The following is a 20635-nucleotide window of genomic DNA, read 5'->3' as shown; positions in this document are numbered from 1 at the left end:
CCTTATGCTTTTGGAGGGCGTGTTCCGGGCGATACCTGCCAGCCAGTGACCTAACCTAACATTTCCTGACAAAGGCGGCGTTGTCCACGGTCCCGGCTTTGACCCGGCCCGGAGGGCCCGGCATCCGGCCCTTGGAAGCCTTCCCGGTACGGGATAGGCGTGGGGGCGTTGGGGGAATCGCTTCGGGGATCCTGGCCAAATGGCGCTGGCGGGGCTGGGGCTGCCGGAGCGGCGCGTACAGCCGGGGCCGGAGCCATCTGCGCGCAGCCCAGCCGGGCCGGCGGGTGCGCGGGAACCCGGGCGGCCCCTCCCGGCAGCCAAGAGAGGGACCCCTCGCCCTGCCGCCTCTCGCTGGCTCCTCCCCTCCTGTCTGTGTCCGCCTCCCACGCAGCGCCCGGCAAACAGTCGGCGCTGTATAAATGCTGGTCTCATTTTCCCATTCATTCTCTTCTCCGTGCACGGTCTCATTCCTCCCTCGTTCTCATTCGATTCTTCCCATTGTCTCCCCCCACTCTTACTCATACTTTATGGTCTCCGTCCTTCTGTTCCCTCCTTCCCGCCCTCCGTGTCATTTCCTCCCTTTATGCATCTGTCTCTCTCATTGTCTCTCCGTGTCTCTGTCACCTCCCTCCGGTCCTTGTGGCGCCCTGTCCCCCCCTCTCTCTCCATCTCTGTGTCTTGTGTGTCTCTGCCTCTGCCGTCGATCTCCTTCCCAGCCCAGTTCTTTAACTGGCTCCTGGTCCACTTGCACCTTGACGCTCTGGCTCCCCCTGCTGGTCCCATCCTTTGCTCTTCCCGGGCTCCCAGGCGCTCCGGGCACCTCATTTCCTCTCCCACCCTCCCTGGATCAGGTCTCGTAGGCGAAGAAAGGGGATCTCTGGGGCTCTACTCCCCCTCCCATCTCTAGAAGGAATCGGCTCCTGCGTTTCCCTGGACCCACCCAGCGGAGGGCCCGCGCCAGGGAAGAGGGCCTGGAGGGGGAGGCGGGGAGGGAGTGTTGGGGGTAGCAGGGTGGGATCTGGCGTCCTTCCCCGGTATGAGCCGCGGCACAATCTGTCGCTGCGTTTGTTTGCCGAGCTGCCTCCGGAGCGCAGTGGGGCTGGCTCCCGGGTAGCGAAATATCACAAGATGCGTAGACAGACGCTGAGGGGCGGGTGGGCGGCGGGCTGACTCAGGTGCGCTGTCATCAGCTCCCGGGCCCGCTCTCCTCTGAGAGGGGTGAGGGGACCCCGGGTCCCCAACACAGGTGGGAACAAGAAGCCGAGAGGGGAGCCCCCATCCCCGTTGAGCTCCAGGGATAGGGGTGCACCTGCCAATAGTCCTTGACTCTAGGCCTCTCCTTCAGGCCTGGGTACCCCTGGGGACACCCCCAACTCGAGTATGCTGCTGACATTTATCAAGCCCTCTGCTCATATACCACTGTACAGGCGTCGGTTTCCTGTAATTATCTGCTGACTCACCACTTTCCCCCACTAGACTGCCAGCTTTTTGAGGGCAGGAGCCTCCTCTTATTCATCTTTGTGTCCCCAGCAGGGGCTCAGTGCGTACCTGGGGACGAATTGGTGGTGGTTGGGCGGCTGGGTGGCTGATCTGTCCGCAGGAAATACCACAATGCGTTTGGTCTTCCTGGTGGAATGTTCTGACCCCTCGTTCCTCTTTCTACCCACGTTTGCAGGCCCCCCCTCATCACCGCCACCTCCCGACAGGCAGGGGATTGGAAACGGCTCTCCCTGGAGTCTGAAGACCAGAGTTCTGTCCGTCACCCTAAACAAGTCCCTCCCCTTCCCGATGAGTTCCTCAGTTTCCTTCTCTGTTAGTGCGAATACGCCGCTCACTCATAAGGCTTTCATGAATCTCCAGTCGCTCAAAGTATGAGGGAGTGCTCAGTAAAATGAACTTCCGACCACTGTCTCTGGTGGCTGTTGTCATTACTTTTTTAGTGTTGACTCTTCAGATCCTTATCCCTGTAGAACCAGGCACCATGTCTGAACATGAGTTGAACTTCTGTTAGACGTTTTGAGACCTGCGGGAGTAAGCTGATGGCAAAGCTGATAACAGAGGGCTGTGCCATAGGGCATCTAGGTCCACCCCTGGCTGGATGCCTTGCCACCTCCTGAGGAGTACTGGGTCCTTAAGACTTGGCCGCAGAGCTGGCCCGCCCTCTGGTGGCTGTAGGTGGATCTGCAGCCCCACAGAAAGGCAAGGATCTCCAGAACTGGGCTAAATGGATCGATTTTCCCTGAGAAGGGGGAGGACCTGCTGTGTGGAGAACTGTGGAAAGAAAGTCATGTAGCAGAAGCAGGATATTGGCACAAAGTAGAGGAGTCCCGTCCTCCCCTGAGTTTGCACTTATGAACAGCACCCTGCTCTCAGTGAGACACGGAGGCCCCTCTTCCCTCTGGGGACCCCATCTAGTGAGTCCATAGAACTCTCTCGGTCCTTTCCTCCACCTATTTGGAAACCTCCCTGTGCATGACACTTGACAGTGAGTGTACGAGGTGGGGTGGCTCAAAGGTCAAGAGCAGAGTCTTTGATGGGTTCATGCCCTGGGTCTGCTGCTCACTTACTAGATGACCTTGGGCAAGATAGTTTAACTTTTCTGAGGCCCAACTTTCTCATCCAGAAAATGGGCAGCAGGCAATACTAGTTCCCACCCCGCAGAGTTGCTTGAGGATTAAATGAGGTAAAACATGGGAGAACCCAACAGAGTGCCTGACTCTGTGCTCAGTAAACACTAATGATAATGTTACTGATTTTCTCCTGTGGCCCAACGGCACCCACGGAAACAGCTGTTGCAGTTTGGGGGAAGAAAGCACAGTTATGACCCGAAAGTTCGTAAGCTGTGAGTGGCAGAGCCGGGCCTGGGAGTCAGTTCCTAGTTATAACCTCCCACCCTCTGTGCGTCTGACCCCTTCGCCGGCCTCCACTCCTCTGCCTTCCCCTGGCTCAGACCAGGCTGCCCAGTGTGATGAGAGCCATCTCCGCCTGAGTTAGAAGTCTTGAGTTTCAGCCTGGACTCTCTGCCTTTGAATGGCTGGGTAACCCCGGGGGAGATCTCTGCCCTCTCTGGGTTTCGGGCTCCCCCTAATTGAAAGGAACACCTTGCACTTGATGCTCTCTGAAAGTCTCCTAAAATCATGACTTTATGACATCCTTGTTCTCTGCCCAGAACTGGAAGCTACCGAAAAATAGAACCTCTCAGCCAGGTCTGATGTCCCTACCTTCCCAGCTCTAAGGGTGTGGTGAGAGTTCTTTGGGGAGATCAGGATTTCTAGGGACCTCCTAGACCCCCGCTCTGGGTTCCACAGTCCTCCCAGTGCCCCACAGGCCTGCCCCTGGGCTTGTCAGTGACCCCTACTCTGGGGGAAAGGCCTGTACCTGTCGCCCAGAACCCTTCCCTCAGTGAGTTCCGTGTCCTACTTTGCCCAGCCTGATGGGAACATGGATCCTTTCCAGGTTATTTCTAAAACAGGGAAGCAAACCTAAACGTAGATTAGTTTAAAGGTCAAGGGTGTCAGAAATGTTTTCTCCTTCTGGCTTGGTTCCTAGGTCTCTGTCCATTTATATTCTTTACAATAATAACTGGCATTTATTAACCACTTACTTTATGTCATGAACTTCTATGCGTTGACTCGTTTAACAGAGTAGCTCTGTGGAGGAAGGTCTATTCGTATTCCCTTTTTACAGATGGAGAGACAAACTCAGAGAGGCATTTCTATGCTTAGAATTGGACAAGGAGGGTCTTGGCCTGGGTCCCATGCTCTGATCCTCCTTCAGCCAGCATCCCTCCTTGGGGTGAGGAGTCCCGAGACGAAGGGGATGTGCCCTCTGGGAGTCTGCACTCCTCTTCTAGGCCCCACTGTGGGTAGCCAGCACATGGCAATCTCCAGCTCAAATGGCCCAAGTCTACTTCCAGGAGTCGTGTGGACATCGTCAGCCAGTGTGGGCACCCCTGGCCAAAGGGTGGCGGAGGGGCAGCTGCTTGGAGAGGGTGTGGTTGAAGCTTGGACACGGGGGTGAGCCATTCCCGTGCATGTACATGAGACCCCTTGTTGTTTGGAATGGAGCTGCGTTTGTTAAGAGACGAGGAGGTGGCTGTATTTCTGTAGAGAACTCCAAGGAGCACCACCACAGTACAACTGAACCTAGCTTTTCAGTGTCAGGTTTCTCTGAGGAATACAAAAGGGCAATGCAGGGGTGGCAGGCAGTGAGGGGCACCCTGTGGACTGGTGGGGTGAGGGGAAACTGCCCGGCCTTTGGTACCAGCACCTCTGTTTGCACTCCAGCCATGCAAATGACTTCATCACAGGTGACACGACCAGGAGGCTGTACAGCCAGGCTCTGAGTCCGGGTCTCTGTGACTATTTCCTTCTTTTATGAGGGTCCATGCCAGTCTTGACCAAAAGTCAGCACTTTGACTCCCTGGAGGTCTGTCATTGAGAAAGTTGGGTCACATTGTACCTGCTAAAGTTTCCTTCCCAGAGAAGAGAGCCTCCTTTCCTCCCTGGACTGTGAGTTCACTGAGTACAGAGCCCATGTTTTCTTTGACTTTTTTGTTTTGTTTTGTTTTACGCATCTGGTCCAGCCTTGACCCAGAGTAGGCACTTGGCAAATGATGCTGACCTGTTGGACCCACGGTCTAGAAAGGAAGATGCTAATCAAACAATCATGGCGCCAGGTGCTGGGGTCACGTTGATGTCCAACAGATGTGGAAAGTCTGGACTGGGGGGTGGGTGTGCAGAACTATAGGCCCATGGGTGCCTATTAAATGAGCTGCCTTTGACTCTATTCATTTGGGAGCCCATTTTATGGGGTTGTAAGGATGCAGAATGAGTCACCTCAAGATGTGTCTCAGTGGCCTACAGATTATTATTGTTATTTTAAAATCCTCACCTGAGGGTATACTTATTAATTTCAGAGAGAGGGGAAGGGAGAGGAGAGAAACATCAATGTAAGAGAGAAACGTCAATCGGTGGCCTCCTGCACACACCCCAGCTGGGGACTGAACCCACAACCCAGGCATGTGTCCTGACCAGGAATGGAACCCACACCCCTTTTGTTGTATGGGATGATGTTCCAACCAACTGAGCCACCCAGCCAGGGCTAAATAATTCCCGTCTCTGAAGCTCTCCTGTATGTGGAATTCCCATATGTACACATGTAACTACACTTGTTATTTTCTCGTGCTAATCTCTCGTGTACACCTAGTTATTAGACCAGACAAGAGCTCCTTGAGGAGCAGGGGAAAGTTTCTCCCTCCCCCACAGAGTGAAAGACTGGTGATTCCCCCTTCACTGCTGCACGAATTCTCCACCCCCCAGAGGAAGAAGTACCCAGTTAAAGCCCCTCGGGTGAGGAGGGGGTACTTGTGGCAGCCCCTCATGGCAGGACCCTTTATGGGCAGCGTTCCTTTCATGCATATAGTGGATGGACAAGAGAGAACAATTCCTTTCCCCTCAAAGTCTATGGACTGAATGAAGCCACTGAGTTTGCAAGGGAGAGTGAGTACTGGTGTGAGGGGCGTGGTGGGTGAGAGGCAAGGCGGAGATTCACAAGCTCTATTTCGGGGCACACGGACCCTCCTGCCCATTCCCACCACAGCTGTACAGCTCAGACCTCACTAGGGGACCAGTCACAGTAGCCCACTGACAGATTTCTGTCGCTCAGCCCATTTTCCTTAATTCATCTCAAAATTAATCTTTCCAAGGTGTAGTTTTGATCCTGTGCCTCCTTGCTCACAAGGCCCCCATGGCCGAATCTGGCTGGCAAATGGTCAATATCTGCCGGCTCTCAAGTGCTCACTCAGACTGAAGAAGAGCCTTCAGACGTCCACAGATATACAGGGGTGAGCTGTGGACAGGTACTTCACTTGACAGGATAAGAGGGAGTTCAACAGAAAATGGTTCAACAGAAAACCAGGTAAGAGACATGGGCAACCACTTTGCCCAGGAGGATAAGCAGAGATTCAGCAAATACTTGGAAAATAGTTCTCCCCACTCATGGTCAAGGAGATGAACATGTAAGCAGTATGGGGCCAGTGTTTCATACTTACTGAATTAGCAGACTTTGTAAACACCATGACCCCTGCACTGGCAAGGCTGGATGAAATCGGTGCTCCTTACATTTCTGGAAACAACGTGCAAAACTCTGGAAAACCATCTAGGGAAGTGTAACAAGAGCCTTGAAAATATTACCTTTTGATCCCTTAAGCTCACCTCCAGGAATTGATCGTAAGAACATAATTCAATACGAGAAGAGCCTCAGGGGTGCTGCTGGTGTGTTCCTTTTTTACGCGTCTCCAGGCAGTGAGGCGGCTGAGGCAACCACGGCTAGTCTAGTCCATGCAGTATTATGCAGCCACAAAAATAATAATTATGGAGGCCATGCAGAAGCATGCAAGCTGGGTACCGCATCACATTTGTGGAGAAAAAGCAGAATGCAAAATCTGTGTGAATACTGTGACTGCAACCACGAACAGTCAAGTATTCGAGTTGACAAAGTCCAGAGAAGAATATGCAAGAACGAAGATTATTGAAAGTTGGGAGAATGCTGAGTGGTTTCCCTTTTTGTTTAAGAATCTTCCTCGTTAATGTTGTTGAAGTGTTATTTTCACGATAGAATGAGTTCGATAAAAACAAAGCTTCTTTTATTGTCTGCGGGATATAGTCAAACCTTCCTAGCCTGCGTTCGCTGTGATAGTTATGATGACTGCATTTGCAAGTGTTCATTGCTTTCCAGGCAGCGAGGTGAGTCACGTACAGACGCGATTTCACTGGATCTCCATGACAAACGACGCTGGGAGGAAAAACGCGTATCATACTCATTTTACGGACTAGGAATCTGAGATCCTGCCAGGTGGGCCCCCTTTCTAGGAAATGATCTGCAATTGTCCCTGTGCACAAAGACACCTTAGATTGATAGTCAATGCGGCCTTGCTCACGGTAGCATATGATGCTGTACATGCAACCTAGATATTGTCAGTGGGGGGTGGTTACATGAATGTCAGTACAGCCATCAGAAAGAATGAAGGCCTATGTGTTCTTACATGGACAATCTTGAAGACACTAAGAAAACAGAGCAAGACACAGAGCAGTGTAATAGTACATTACCATTTGTGTCAAAAGCCTGTGGGGTCACATCCATATAATCACACACACACACACACATGCAGATAACATGCATAGGCTCTCTGAAAGGACATAAGCCAAACAGGTAACAGCAGCTGCCCAGAATTTGGGGATGGGAAGACTCTGGTCGAGATGAGAGGCAGCGGCTGGCTCCGCCACAGTGTTTGTCCAGCCAGCAGACGGCACTTGAGTCTCGGGGTAATTTGAGGGACTTGGGGGGTGTGAGTAACAGAGATTTCCCCACCTCCGTGCCCCCCAACAGCCACCCCAGGCTCTGCCCCGGATCCTGGGAGACTTATTTTTTACTCTGTAACCTTTTATACTGTTTATTTAAAAACAAAAACCCTGTGCATGCATCACCTCTTTAATAATTTAATATTTAAAATTAAAAAAAGAGGAATGTCCTGCCTGAGGCAAAACCCACCTAAAGAATGGGGACTGTCTGGGCTGCAGGTGGACCCAGGCGGAGGCGCTGAGTTGTCAGGGCCTGACAGCCTCTCCTGCGGGACCTGGGGACCCTCTCTCTTGTCTCTTGGTCTCTTTTCAGTGGAAGCTCTTATCCTCTCCTTTCCCTGGCCGCGGCTGGTGATGGCTTCAGAGGCAGGTTTTTGGTCGAGGTGTGGTGCTTCAGCACCTTCACTTAGCCTGAGTGGCGTCCCCGTTCTAGGACTGTGTCTCCTTGTCCGAGAGATGGGGAAGCATGCACCTCCCGGGGTGGCGGTGAGAGCGAAGGAGCCGGTGCCAGGTGGTGCATAGAGACAGCAGAGGGCAGGGTGGGGGGCCTCTAGGACCTTGGGGCAAAGGGAGAAGTTGACCCAGGAGAGTCCAAACCAACACACAGTGGGAGTGGGAGGGTTTCTGTAACTTGCACCCCACCACTTACAGCATTGTGGGGTGCAAGGTATAGAAACCCTCACCCAGACTGGCTTAAGCATGCCTCTTTGTCCATCTCCAGGAGAAAGCTGTCTCTTTTTTGCCCAGTCATGGGGCAAAAAAGGCTTTTCCTTCTCTCTGGGCAATGTGAGGTCAAACCGCACCTGAGACAAATCATTGTCACCCAGAGCATAACACACCCTGATCGACTTAAGTTGGGGGTTCCCGCGTCAGTCTGGCAAGAGCGTGATAGCTCCATGATTCTATCAGACTCATCAGGGCAGCCCTGCAGATGGGATCAGATCAGACGGGAGCCACATTGCTGCTGAGCAGGGGGGAAAGGGCCAGCGGTGTTTGGGGAAGGGGTCAACCGCAGTGACCACCCCAGCCCCCCTAGGTCCAGGTAATGGTATCTTAGCTGCACATTAGACATAGCTAAATAAAGTTACCAACCATACATCCATTCATTTACCCATTTATCTCTTTAGTGATTCATTTTTAAAAATATTTTATTTACTATTAGAGAGGGGAAGGGAGGGAGAAAGAAAGGGAGAGAAACATCATTGTGCAAGAGATATAGCCATCGGTTGCCTCTCACACGCCCCCTACTGGGGACTTGGCCTGAAACCCAGACATGTGCCCTGACTGGGAATCGAACCAGTGACCCTTCAGTTTGCAGGCTGGTGCTAAATCCACTGAGCCACACCAGCCAGGACTCTTTAGTAACTTATTAAATGACTACTGGGTGCTGTGCACAGGGCTGGGGGCTGGAGGTTGAGCAGTGACTGCAGCTCTCTGCCAAGTGCTTCCTTTCTTCGTCGTGTTGCTCATGCCCCGCCCCTTTCCTCGAGGCCTCCCTGCTGCCCTGCACCTCATGACCTCACTTGCTCTCACGTCTCCCACACTCGGTTCTATTTTCTCTTTTCCCCCAAAGCACTCACCATCTTCCAACACACTGTGTGAGTTGCTTATTTATTCTGTTTATTGTTTATTGTCCGTCTCTTCCTACTAAATAGAATGTAGACTCCAAGAGAACAGGGATTTTTGTCATTTTATTCACAGATGGACCTGCAGCCCCTGGAGCAGTTTCTAGCACCCAGCAGTCACTCAATAATGGTTGTTGGGTAAATAACTACAAAAGTCCCTGCCCCCACCCTGTGCCTTTGAGTGTTTCCATGTGTGTGGTAGGAAGGGAGAGAACTCAGACATCAAGTAATCCCCAAACACAGATAGGTAGGTACAAGCAGGGATAAATTCTATGACGAAAGAGTATGGGCCACGATGAGAGAACTTACACCAGTCCTGGGGACTGGGGAGAGTGTCCTTCAGGAAGGGACATCTGAGTCAGGCTTTGAGGGGTGAGTAGGAGTTGGCTGGGAGCGAGGCAGTGAAGGACAGAGCAGGGGTTTCATGCCAGAGGTGGCTGTACACGGAGGGTGGTGAGGAGAAGGGGGCCCAGGAGCACCACCCCCCATCCAAGGTTTCAGATCACGTAAACGAAGGGAGAGTAACAGCTCTTTCTGGAGCCATGGGAGCTCAGCATGGATGCCCAGGAAGCCATGAGGTGCTGCGCCCAGGCAGCCTGTCTCGGGGTCAACAAGTGGCTCTCCCTGGCAGTGGCCACTTCCCGGCCCTCTCTGTGCCCCAGCGTCTCAGACCCGTGCTGCTCCCAGCCAGAAGCCTCACTCAGCGCCGCAGTTCTCGGACCTGCCTCCCACAGCGATGACGATGATGATGATGGATAACGATGGTGATGGAGGGCCTGGAGGAGCAAGGGTTTCCACTCTCGTGCAATGCTCACACAGCGCTGCGAGGGAGCTCAGTGTGGTTTCACCCCTCTTTCCCAGTGGAGGAGGGTGCTCAGAGGAGGAAGGACTCATTCAAGGACACACGGCGGGGAGTGTCTCAGAGCCCAAGGAAGGCTGGTGGATGAGGGGCAGCCATCAGGGGCTTGGGCAGAGATCACAGTGACCTTTGACTCCTAAGCCTCAATTCTGTAGAATTCGTGGGGACTGTGGGGAAGGAAGGCATTTTTATGTGCCCTTCTAGGTTCTCCTGGCTGGCCTAATTCACATGAGGCAGATTAACAAGAGGAAATGACCAAATTGAATCACCAATGTATATACAGGAACCCTTCACACATGAGAGGTTCAGAGATGCCAACTTAAAAATTCTGCACTAAGGATGGGTAAGGCGCCTTGGTGCTCCAGAGGGAAGGAGGAGCATTGCAGGACAATAAGAAGAGCAGGTATTCAGTAATTAGATGTTTGCTCTGCTGTGTAGATAGGCCATAAAAAGTTATTTCTGGTAATAACTCATTATGGGCAAGGCCCCAAATTTAAATTCATTCAGGGAGAGGTAAACGTGTCTTGTGAGCCTGCAGCGTCTTGATTGTCTTTGGCTTGAAATAATCCATGTGTCAAGTTGGCACATCGTGGGGAGGCCTGTTCTGAGCGCCTCTGGGGCAAGGCCCCGCCAAACACACCTGGGCAGTCTTGGCTCCATCTTCTTTATGATTGTTTTAACTCCAGAGTCTTGTGGCCTGACCTGGATTCTTCACGGCTCTGGGCCTGTCCAGTCCCTAGTCCCAGGAACCCCACAGACATCCCAGATCCTGAACAGACCTGATCAGGCAGCATGACCAGGTCCAGACTGGGCCATGCGCCGAGCTCAGTGGGGATCAGTCCCCTCCAGTTGCCCTTCCTGGCTCCACCTGCCAGCCCGGTTTCTCGGATCCCATTTATCAGCATTCCTCCAGGCCCATCACTTGCTCTGGACCTCTCTGTTTCCAGATTTGACCTGAGGTCTCTCCTCTGCACCTCAGTATGACTTAAAGACTGACCCTACGTGGGGGACTCTGGTGATCCCTGATTTCGAGGTACATACGTTGTAGGGTGCGGCAGGTCAGCTACGACTAGCCCCAGCAGCCCCAGGGGAGGGAGAGCGATGTGAGCTGGAGGAAGACAGGTGGGAGAGGTGAGAGTGGGAGAGGCGCCCTTCCTGCCTCAGTCCAGGCTCTCTGGTTGCCCTGGCTGCCTGGCTTGGGAAGGTGAAAGGGAGGCTCTGTGGCTGACTTGTGGGTGGCAGGGGGAGGTTGCAGAGAAACTAAACTTAGCCTGGTCTGCTCTTGCAGAAGTCTCAGGCCACCAGCTACGAAATGCAGCCTGGGCATCACCACCCCACCCCCCGCCTCTCTCACCTACTCAGGTGCTTGGCCTGAGCCCAATCACTTAATCTGAGCCCAGATACCTATCAGGTGTGCGCTGATGAACAGCTGATCGTGTCTGCACAGTTACCTCTGGGAGGTATCTTCTTCTTCTTCTCACTGGGGACTGTGAAACCAAACCCTTCCACAAGGTCTCAGCCTGGATCCCTTCTGGCTTGTGGGCCAGGTGCTCGGGGCGGGCCTGGAGAAGTGCTTTGTTTGGCAAATTGTAGAGAAGGGTGTCCATATGAGTGCATGATTATTCTGTCTCTTCCTTTCTCTCTATCAGCAAGTCCTTGCTCAGCTAACAAGGGTGAAAGCAGGCTGGGAAGGGGAGACAGAGGGGCAGGGGCTTTGAGTCACAGTGGTGCCATCATCTCCTCCCCAGGTACGTCTGTGTCCTCAGTGCAAGGAAAGGGAATTACGCTCCTGTTGAGCTATTTAGAAACTCGGGCCATGTGTGTTCAGGAGCCTTATGACCTTCAAGAGCTTTTTGGAGGCTTCCCTCCGCTTAGACAGCAAGAGACTCCAGTGCCCACCAGACCCAGCTGCCCTGGCCCAGGTCACACGGGAGAGGGTGGCTGAGTGGTGTCTGGGATGTGGGACAGAATTATGAAAACAAAGAAACTCCAATTCCTAGCAGTTCCCAAAGGAATGGTCCGTGAAAGCGGGGGACCATGAAGCCACTTGGTATCTTAAAGCCAAGGGCGATTCAACTTCAGAGATTTTTAACAACCCCCCCCCCCCCCAACACCATTAGCAGGAAGGAGCTTTGTCTAAAGTCCCATGCTGAGGTAACATTTTTCACCAGGAATTTCCTTTTTTCAAATCCCAGAGATGAAGGCTTAACGTTGGATGTTCTCTGTCCTGGAAAATGTTGGTTTTAGGGGGGATTCAGAAACACCTGACTGTACAGATGGGGAGCACACCCAAGAAGAACTCAGGGGCAGGGCGGAGTCTTCCCCAGAGCCTCATCAGAATAGTCAGGTGCGTCTGGGGCTGGGACCCAGGAAGCTGCATCACCCGTGCAGAAAAGGACGTCAACCTCAAGAGTGAATAGCCCATGAATTTTCACGTGTGAATGGAGCTGCAGAGCCATCACTCAGATCCAGACAGAGGCCACTTCCCGGTGCCCTGGAGGCTCCACCCGGGACCTCTTCTCAATAGAGGCGATGGGCTCACCTCTTCCCTTTGGGCGGTCATCAGCCACTGTTCTGATTTTTATCACTATCAGCTTGTTTTGGCTGTTCTTGAACTTCACACACATAGATTTGTGTTTTATGTATGTGTAATCATATACATGCATCATCCATACACATATATGTACATATACAATTTTTGTGTCTTGTGAGAAATAGAGTGAAGAAATAAAATGGATTCACTTTAGCCAAGCTGCTAAAGTACTAAAATCAAGTAGGTTGAGGTGGGAGGAAACAATTCTATCCTTCCCCCGCCCCCAATTCTATTCTTGTTTTAACTAGCCTACAACTTCAGCTCTTGACCCTTCCAGTCCTGAGTTGATGCCTGGATATAGATCAGACCTCCAGATAACCCTCTGGTTAACCACCCCCCGCACCTGAAGGAATGAGGAAAGAATGTTCGCTCCACCATACCTCCTGGCTGCTGTTATCCAGACCATCGGTCACGTGGAGGAAACACCTCCGACCAACCCAGAGGCCAAGACTGGTAATTTCTCAAGAATGTACTTGTTACTCTAAGAACACTCAGCTTTTCTATCTTCTTCTGATCACTGTGGGTATTGCCTAGTTGGGTTCCTGATTTGTAACCCTAAGACCCTTGAATCAATCTTTATCATTTATTCCTATGCAAAGCCTCCTGACTCTTTCTGAGTATGTTCGGCACGTGTGGGGTTTTTTTCCCCCTCAACATCACGTCTGTGAAGTTAAATGTGTTGTGTGTAGCATTGGTTTGTTCTTTTTTATTGTGGAGCAGTTTTCCACTGTGAATATGGGAGACTTTGCTTCTCCATATTCTTACTGGTGGCACTTGAGTTGCTTCCAGTTTTTGGCTATTATGAATAGAGCTGCTATGAGTATGTTTGTACGTGGGTGCTGGTTAAGAGATGCACTCATTTCTCTTGAGGAAATATCCAGAGTAGAATCGCCTGATCATAGGGCAGGTGTGGTTGTAGGAATGTGCCAACTTTGCTAGGCTGAATTCCATGTCTTGCATGTTTCTGGTTAGGGTTGGCCACGTGGGAGATTCTAGGGGGGGTTTCGAGGGCAGAAGGGAAGCAAGAAGCGGTGCTGTGGCTCGTACAGGGTATGGCTGATCTGCTGACCCACCCTGTTGGCAGGAAGCAGCAGCTGGTGCATTCTTTGGCTTCTTTTCCTGATGAGCCAGGTGTGTGTTTGTTTAGCTTAAAGGTAAAAATCCTGGCTTCTGCAAAATATCCACACTGTCAATGACAGAGGACAAAAAAACAAACCAAAACAAAACACCCAAACAAACAAACCCTGATGTGAATTTCAGGGGTTCAGTTTATCCTTGTGTCGTTCCAGTTAGGACTTACAGGGTCCAGCCTGTTCTTTTCACTCTCATCCAAGGTCATGTTTCCATTGATGAAAGAGAGAGGGGTAGGGAGAACATCAATGTGAGAGAGAAACAATGATTGGGTGCTTTCTGTGCACACCCTAACCAGGGATCCAAGCTGCAACCTAGATATGTTCTCTGACTGGGAATTGCACTGGCAGCCCTTTGGTGCATGGAACATGCCCCAACCCATTGAGTCACGCAGCGAGGGCCAAGCCTGTTCTCTACGTCCCCCATGTTCCGTCCATCTTCTGTTCGAACTGCCTGACCTGTGGAATTCAAGCTCTGATATGAGATACAGAGACAACATCCTCGCAAATTTGCCAAAGCAGCTCCCACATTGAGGAGGCCCAATCCCCAGGGCAAACCCATAGACACACAGTGGATCTGCTTCCCCGGGCTGAACCTGGTTGATATTGTAGGTGTTTGTTTAAATCAATTAGAAGCTGCCAAACACATTTCCAAAGTGGCTATTCCTACTTACTGCCTCCAGTTGTTCTGCATCCTTGCCAGACCTACTTATTTTTATCCTTTAAAATTTTACCCATCCAGGGGAGCGGGGGTGGGGTAGCTCCATTCCCCAACAAGCTCTCCTTTGGATTTTTATGAAGGATCCAGGATAAGGAGCTGGTTCAGGGAAAGACCTTGGCACTTGAAGGAAGTCAGTTTGATTTGGAATTATATCTTCACCACTCACTGGCTGTGTGATCTTAGTTGACTTTTCATCTTTGTGGGCTTCAGGTTTTTCATCTATAAAATGAATTATTAATCATGGCTAACAAGCAGTGAGTGCTTACCAGATGCTAGGCACTGTTCTAAGCCCTGTATGTGTATTAACTCATTGAATTCTCTCGACAAATGATGAGGTAGGTGCTAATTTCATCTCTAATTTAGAGATGGGGACACTGCTTACTGGGATGGAAACCCAGGCTGTCTGGCTTCCATGGTTTCCTCCACCTGCCATTCTTTCTCTGCAAAGCAGCATGAGGATGAAATCATAACTCGGGGGTGAAGGCCTTGCACAGGGCAGTACAGCTGGTACGTATTGACTCTTCCTTAGCAAGTCTCAATAGGAAATTGCCTTTCGGTCTTATCAAATATGCAGAAATGAATCCAAACAAATAAGCAACCGACCCGTCAGCCGTGATCACAATGCACGCAGCCGGAAAGGTCGGCTCTTCATAGGATCCAGAAGAATCCAGCATCGTGCAGAGAAGAAGACACCCACTGAACTCCCTGCCTTGGACACATTGGCCCCTGGGCAGGTAGGAGGCTTTAGAAGGACGTGTCAGGCTTCCCCTAAATGTCAACCCATCAACTTCCTTCACTCTGACTTTGTGCTCAACCAAGAACCTTCTAGTATTGATTTGCTTTCCCAAAAGTCTATCATTCCTGAAAGAGATTGTGCTGACCAGTCAACTTCAGGATTCTTGTCTGCTGGGTGGTTTCATTTCTCAGTGTCAATAATAAATTGCATTCCAGGTTTAGCAGTCAGTCTGTTGTGAGTTCGTTTAGTGTAGGTCATTTCCCTCACACCTACTCACAACAACTGAGCTCTCACAGGAAGGCCGGCAGAGAGATATCAGGGGGGTAGTAGAAGCAGGATGTCTAAAGAATGGTATAAAAAGGTATGCCATGAGACCGAAAGCAAGGACCTTCACGACTTTGATTAAATATAGCTTTAGATCCTAGCTCCAGAGATCATATGTCTTTATATATAGCTCTCAGAGAATTAGCCTTTTTCCTGGATAATCAGCAGGCAACGAGACAGCAGAAGACAGGAGCCTGCACCTGACTGATGGTCACACGGCCAGGGCCTCTGGCAGACTGGGGATAACACCTTTCCCTTAAGTTAGGTTTCAGCTCCAGAGTCCTTGGGTGGAATGGCCCACTGGCTACTTTTCCATGAAACCAGGGAGATACTGGAAAAGACCTTAGAACTGTCCTCAAGACCTGAAGAAAGGATTCATTACCCTTACCTCACCATCGCTCCTGGCACAACCCCAGACCCCTCCCCCATGGTGTCTTGTGATTTAGCCCTGTATCATCTGTAACCTATATGCCTAGGGGGGCTTGGCTTTGGAGCGTTGCCTTCCATTTTCCTGGGTGGCACCATTCATAACAAAACAGCCCGTATTTTCCACTGCAGTTCTCGGTGTTTGGCTCTGCGAGTGCCGGGTGGACCAGCACTTTCTGTTCGATACCAAGACGAAGAGGACAGAGAGGATTGCTGTGTGGGGGAGGGGGGTGGAGGGAGTGTCAACCAAGGCTTCCTGGAGGAGGATGAGGGTGGCACCAGAAGAGGGTTCAAACAAAGGCTCTGGAGTCTGCATGCCTACCTGTGTCAGAAGTCCCTCCCTTTCCACTTCCCAGCCTTGGCCAGGTTCCTTCCTCTCTCCAGGCCTCACGGTCTTCACCTTTAAAGTGGGCATAATGGTGGGAGCCACCTTATGGGGTGGGGGGGCACGTAATGGGATGAAACAATTCTCTCAGCACAGTACTTGACCTGCAAGCTACACGCAGTAAATGGTTGTCGTTATTATTGCCATTATTAGTGCCCCAAGTGATGTTTCATTGAGGAGAATTCTAGGGGAAGGAGACACCTTGGAGGCCTGCTGTATCCCCAGAGGCAGTGTTGTCTCCAAAGGAGTGAAAGCTGAGCCTGTGTTTGCTTTAAGACTCAGAGAGCAGAAAGCTCTTTGTCACGGAAGGCTCTTTCCTTGAGCGTGGTCACAGCCTGTCCTGTGGTTTTGCAGCCCGTGAGGAGAGCTGCCTGTACAATCTATAGGAACCCATCAGCCTCGAGAACTTCCGTGGTTTCTGAGTCACTGTCAGGACATTTCAGCTTCCAAGCAGAGGCTCCCAGGGAGGACTCACCATCTGGGCCTTTGCTGGCCTCCTCTGAAGAGGGAGGGGGAGACATGGCACCCCACAGCAGACCCTGGCACCCCTTCAGTCTCTGCCCGGAGCCCCAGCATCACAGCCAACCCCAAAGGGAAGGATGCTCAAGATTGCCCAGCTGGGGTGCTCCAGACCCACGTCCGCATCTCTGTCCAGTGTCCTGACTACAGATCCTGGTGGGGGCTGCTGTAGTGTCACCATGAACTTGATTTGGCCAATGCAAGGAGGAAGGAAAGAGAGGGTCAAAAAGACCTGCTAGAGGAGTGTTGGGTTTCAGTCAAACTGGGAAGAAGGGGGAAGTTTTCCCGGAGAGCTTCCCCCTTCTTCCCAACGTTCCCCTCCTTCTGCACCAGGGGTACTGTTCCAGCTCTGTCCTGCTTCCCTCGGCCTTTCCCCAGAGCAAAGGGGAGCGTTCCACTGGCCCCAGTGGTTTCTTGTTCTTTTTATCTTGGGGTTGCAGTGCGTCTAAAAAACCCTGTTGTTTTCACTCAGGCGTCCTGTCTCCTCCACCTGGATCCACTTCCTCTTTTCATGAGTGTGTGTGGGAGAGGGTGGGTTGTCGGGAAAATTGAGCTGGGAGACATAGCCCCGTGGCTGAATGAGAGGCACTGTTCCTCCCTCGTTTTAACCAATGACACTTCTGAAAGGAGTACACACGCCAATTCCTATTACAAATAATTGCTGCCCATATTAGCCCAAAGCCTAATTCAGAAGTCATGCTCCATCCAGGGCCTGGCGGGGCCGAGGGTGAGGCTCAGGGAGGCTGGTTGGGCACTGGTTCAGGACATCCGGGTTTATGTCCCAGCCCTGTCACTTCCTACCTCTAGGAACCTGGGGGAGTCACTTAATCCCTCCGGGCCTCACGTGGCCCAGATAATGGAGGCTAATGACAACACCTGTCCCCCCAGGACTATTGTGAGATTTAGTGAAAGAATCAGCATAAAGCACTCACAATGGTGCCTGATAGGTGGCCAGCACTCAACAAATCTCGGGTCCTACTTACAGGTGTTGTACCTCTCGGGGGTGGGGCCTGCCTCCACAGTGACAGCCTTCCTCAATCTGGTCCTTAGCTTTGGAGATTGACAAGTTGTCAGTGCACCCAGGGTATGGTGTTCTAGCAAAGTTTGCATGAGAAGTCAAGTTACCGATAAGCGGTTTCTTGGTGAACGTGGACTTAGGGCTGTGGGGGGACAATGGGCAGCAGGAGCTCATATGGCCTCCTTTCTCTCCCAGGACCTGGCCCAGAAGCCCCCCGTGGCTGGTCCAGGAGCCCTGCTCCCCTGCACGTAGAAGGGAGGCCTGATCATCTGCTGACTCCAACATCCCCCAGGCCTGAGCTGTTTGGCCTGACTGGTTGGAGCCACCCCCTCTTTCCAGCAGCTTTTGGGTGTCCTTTTGGATTCACCCTTGGTCAGAGAAACATCTTCCCAGAATAAGGAGGCCTCATCTTCATTCAGGGCCATGTAGAGGCTTGGCTAGCCCTGTCAGAACTGCTGAGCACAGCGGGAGACACCCTGAAGGCCCAGCTGTCAGACTCCCGCCCCTTCTGTCCTCTCTGGCCCATGAACAGATGTCCTTCCTTCCCACAGCTCACAGTGCAGGCAAACGGCACTCCGCTTTGGACAAGCCTGCTCAAGTGGGGAGGTCACCCTGGTCACACTCATGTTCGTCTGGGTGCTACGCAGAGATCAGTTCTCTGGGGTGGGACTTCTAATGCAGGTGACTGGGCTCACACATCATACAGCGATCCCCCCCACCCCCCACTGATTTCTTTTTTAGGTTGCGAGCACTTTGCAATCCTCCTCAAATATGACTTCATAATTTCTTTTGTTTTTCAGTAATTAAATACTTTTTGTTAACAATAGCTGCATTTATTAATGAGTGAGTGTACTAATTGGGTGATTTGCTTGCATTATCTTTAATCTATACAACAACTGATTCCAGTTTTATAGATGAGGAGACTGGAGCTCAGAGGAATCTGTAAAATCAGTAATTGGCCCAAAAATCTGTGTGTGTGTGTGTGTTTTTGGCATCACCTCAACATGATGAGTATTTTTCTTCCCAGTTGAAATGGAAAATATTTGCGTCTACCTTTTATCTTCCAAAACAAATTCTTGTAACCTCATTGAAGACCAAACCTGGAAAAACCAGACATTTTGATTTGCACGAGCCCAGATTTTGCAAGGACAAAAAGTTCACGTTTCTGTTTCATTTGTCTGTTTGCTCGGCATATCCGAAATCTAAGTCCTGTATCAAATGGGAACCATGGAAACCAGCAGCAGAATGCAATGGTGAGAGGTGGTGATGGCTGAACAGGGCAGGGGCCGAGGATGGGCAGGGGAGACAGAGGAGAAGGGGTGGAGCCCATAGACGTGACTGACTGGCGTGGGCTGTGGTTCAACGCCTTCACTTGGGCGGCCACTTCAGCCTCAAGTGTTGCCATTCCCTTTGTCACATCTGCTCCAGCCGGTTCCTAAATGTCCTTGCTCTGTCCAGCCTCCATGCCTTTGAACGTGTTGCACTGGCTTCTTCCTGCCTGGGAAGACCATTTTGTCACTCCAGAAGTCTTGGGTTTCTTTGTCTGTCTCCCCTAACTAGACAATGAGCTCCATGAAGGAAGGTGCTAAATCTCTTTTCTCAAAATCCCAGTCTCTGGCAGAAAGCCTCAGGCACCAGGAATGTGTGTTGAGAGCAGGTCAATAAATTTAAAAAGATGCAGGATGAAGAGGAAGAAAGGAAGTAAAGGGAGAAAGAATGAAGACATAGGGTGAGCCATCTGACCTTATGATGATCACTGCTCTCTGATGTTACGTATTAAACCTCATCGGAGTGAGGCGTGAGAGTGATCCTAATGGCACAGGCCTCTGCCAGCTGCTGGAACTCAGGCCGCATGAAATGGGAATGGTTCAGAGGATAGTCTAACATCCTGTCCCAACAGTTTCCACTAGAGGTAGTGCTTGCTGCAGACATTGATGTGGGTGTGGGCTGGGGGCACAGAGCCAAGAGAGGGGTAACAAGACAAGGTGGACAGGGCCCTGACAACCTGTCCCATGTCCTGAGCTCCAGTCCTGGATGCACAGGTAGCCGGTGAGCTGGGCCTTTCTGATGGTTCCTGGTGATTTACATTATAGAATCTCTCTCTGTTTGCTTTGACTTTTTTTCTGTTCCTTCCTTGCTACTTCCACACTTAACTGATCCCCCAGGTCCTCAGGAGACCAAAATGTAAGCCAGAGCAGGAGACAGGGCTTGAATTAATTTCAGCATCTTTGTGTCTTGCGGTAAAATAGAAAATCTTGCATCTTATGTCCTGTTTGTCTTGGCATGCTATATTTTCTTATTTATTTCCCCATCAGTTAATTTTGGAAAAGAAAAAGACTTGTCTTCTCTCATGTCCAAATATCCTATGTTAAGTCTGGTAGCATCAGCACACGGGTTTGGGAGTCAGGCAGATATTGCAACTTTGCAGCGTGACCTTGGGCAAGTTCCTTTGAAGTCCCCTCCCAAAGCTGGCTCTACGGACGTTCCTGGAAACTGGAGAACCCAGTGCCATCTAAAGTCTGGCTACTGCCTTTCATACCTGCAGCAACAAACCCACCTCATATTTCTTTTATGACAATTACTGTAATTAAAGCACCATAGTTTTCATTTCACTGGTGGGGCAGGCAGAGAGCTTGCTCAGAACCATGTAACTCATAAAGGCATAGGACCAGGGTTGCCCCTACCCCATGCAGTCCGGTGGTTGCACTTTCTCCATCCTTTGCGTTTTGGTAGCGATCTGGAAAGCACTCCCTCCTCTGGCCTTCCACTGCCCTAGTCTCTTATTTCTTCTGCATTAAAAAGAAGCGTGGACTTGGCATAGCTTGAGTCCCTGGGATCCCGGAAGCCAAGGTGGGGATCCAGGAGGCAGTGCTTGGGGTGGGGGTGGGGGGTCCTACCGACTGCATGAATATGCAAGACACTCTCCCCATTTCAGCTC

Source organism: Phyllostomus discolor, chromosome 6 (assembly GCF_004126475.2).
Source record: "Phyllostomus discolor isolate MPI-MPIP mPhyDis1 chromosome 6, mPhyDis1.pri.v3, whole genome shotgun sequence".
Lineage (NCBI taxonomy): Eukaryota > Metazoa > Chordata > Mammalia > Chiroptera > Phyllostomidae > Phyllostomus > Phyllostomus discolor.
The sequence above is the reverse complement of the archived record's forward strand: the minus strand, read 5'-3'. Positions refer to the sequence as shown.